Source organism: Elephantulus edwardii, unplaced genomic scaffold (assembly GCF_000299155.1).
Source record: "Elephantulus edwardii isolate Elephantulus edwardi_28Jun2011 unplaced genomic scaffold, EleEdw1.0 scaffold00009, whole genome shotgun sequence".
Taxonomy (NCBI): domain Eukaryota; kingdom Metazoa; phylum Chordata; class Mammalia; order Macroscelidea; family Macroscelididae; genus Elephantulus; species Elephantulus edwardii.
Window position 1 is genome coordinate 6,296,731 of NW_006399759.1, and position 2,782 is coordinate 6,299,512.

The 2,782-nt window shown below is 39.7% G+C and overlaps 1 pseudogene; it reads left to right on the forward strand.

Annotated features, from left to right (window-relative positions):
- LOC102862878 overlaps positions 1-1,733 on the forward strand; it is a 7,448-nt pseudogene extending 5,715 nt beyond the window's left edge.
- Positions 1,734-2,782: the final 1,049 nt, after the last annotated feature.

Here is a 2,782-nt window from a genome sequence, read left to right on the forward strand (position 1 = left end):
ATTTGATACAAACTAAGAACAATGTTGACTCCTAAGGAATGCCCCAGTGTCACAAGGTGACCTTCAGCTTGTATTAAGCCTCCCTCATTTCCCGATACAGCATTTGGTCTACTATTATTAAATTTGATATTCTGCTTCCCTCAGTACAGTGACTGCGTGTATTCCTCCCATCTTCTTTTATTGTTTCCTGAATAATTAAATATTTTTTCCCATGGAATCCTTCATTATTGAAACTTGAGGCTTGGTTCCCCCACCTCCAGTTCTTTCAGCTTGAGAAATGCTGAGTATATTATTCTCTTTTGGTTTTCCAACTCCAAGAATTTACTCATTTCATTATAATACTTTGCTTGATCTTCTTAGGTACCCTTTGACATTTTCTATTCAGCTCTCTAATTTTATCATGTCTTCCTAGAAACATACATGGTAAAGGAAGAAATTTTACTAATATAAGCAAAACCCGTCTTGATGCCTTTATGGGAGCACCTTAAGATAAACCGAGTGGCATGTATCTTTGATCGATCATGTAATCTCACTTATGTGTTGTTATACATCTGTCCCACAGGGCAAGAATCTCCCTTTCCTTACCCCTTGTCTGGTGGAGTGTCACTTGGTGACAACAAATGTTTCCTAGTCCAGACCGTCCCTATAAACTTCAATAAACTTTGTTTACTTTAATTCAAGTAAATCCCACAAGGCTGCTCTATGACTTTGTGTGTGCACACCTTCATGTCTTTTAGCTTTTGTTCCTTTATAGAACTTGGACTTACACATTTTAGTATTGAGAGTGGTTATAGAGATATAAAATCCTAAGAACATTTTTTTAGAAGTTAGTTCTCAAGTATGACGAGAATCAAAAGCACTAATACCTGTTATTTTTAGCCAAAATGGCATGGATATCCATGACTTGATATGGCATTAGAGATATTCCAATACTCACCACCACTGGGTACTTTTAACCAAATATCTGTGGGAGATAAGACCGTGAGTGATAATATATTTGATGCATTCAAGCATTTTATCAAACCACCGAGTACAATCATGCTTACTGGCTTCTACTTTCACTGAACAAAGTAGAGAAGGAAAAGTGGTTCTCTTCCTGACTTGGCGTGCTGCTTTCTTCTCTGCAGCTGCTGATAACAAGATGTCTTCAGGAGCTGTCAAAATTTGACACCCTTCCCCCAACTTCAAAGCTAACAGCCGTTATGCTAGATGGTCGATTCAAAGATATCAGCCTGACTACAAAGGAATATATAGTGTATTTATTTTTACCCGCTTGACTTCATCTTTGTAGCTTTATGAAAGTCATTGCTTTCAGTGACAAGGCAGAAGAATTTAAGAAGCTCAACTGTCAGCTGACTGGTGCTTCTGTGGATTCTCACTTCTGTCACGTGGTTTGGATTGACAAGGAGGATCAAGAAAGAGGATCAATAACGTCCAAGAAACAAGGAAGACGAGGACCTATGAACATTCCTTTAGCATCAAACCCCAAGCGCACCATTGCCCAGGATTATGAAGTCTTATTTCAGGGGTCTTTTCATCAATGATGGTAAAGGGATCCTTCCACAGATCACTGTAAATGACCTTCCTGTTGGCAACTCTGTGGATGACTCATTCAGGCCTTCCAGTTCACAGATAAACATGGGCAAGTGTGGCCAGCTGGCTGAAAGCCTGGAAGTGATACCATCAAACTTGAAGTCCAGAAGAATAAAGAATATTTCTCTAAGCAGAAGTGAGTACTGACCCATGGTGCCAGGTTGCAGTGGGTGGCATTGAGAACAAAAACACCTTTAGGACACTCTTCATGCTTAAAACATAAGGCCTTAGAGTTGACCAAGAGGTGGTATGTGATAGGATGTCTTTCCAGCAGAGGTTGGAGAGGACCAACCTCTTCACTATGGTGGAAATGACCTGAGCTATGCATAGGCCAACTGATGTGGAACATGAGACTACTAATTCTTTGTAGTTTCTATTAAACTTGAACCAAGGGAGGGGGAAAGGAAAGTATAATTCTAAGGGCTTCAAAGTTCCAGCTTGAAAACTACATGAAAGACCCAAAGTGGTTGTTTCTATTCTGAAAGAAAACCTTATTTCTCATAGTAACAGAGCTGAGATTGCTGAAAACCAAGCCCAGAATCTTCAGAGTTGCTGCATTTCAAAAGTAGTTGTACTTCCAACCTTGGAAAGCATTTGAGATTGTTGCAGACTGAGGGTAAAGTGGATTGGGAATAAACAGGATCCTGAAAATTGAGACAGGAACATATTAACAAATAATCTTGAAGCTGAGGACATTGAATCTCTAAATTCTGTTGAATCTAGAAGAACCAGTCTTTCCATCAACATCTGAAGGGATGGAATCCAGTTTGGTTGAAAACCTTTCCAGGAGGCATTTCCTGAGGCAAAAGCCTTGTAAGACATTGTTGAATGTCCTTGGGAATTACTCTCATCATTCATCCTTGCTTCTAGACCTATAACTATATTTAGCAGGGCCCAAAAGGTAAATCTAAAAAGTATTACTCATGGGGAGCTCTGGTGACCTAGTGGCAAGAAGCTGCACTGAAATCCCAGAGGTGCGTGGTTTGAATCCATTAGATGCTCTGCTGGAGAAGGAGGGAAAATCTTCTATACCAGTCAGATCAGATTTGACAGTACACACAAAAAAAATAATAAAAAGTTAAAAAAATTTAAAAATACTCATGAGGGAGTCCACTGGGCCAGCTGATCTCTCTCTCTATGTTGATGTTATTGTTGTTAAGTGCCCTCGAGTTGCAGGCGACTCATAGCG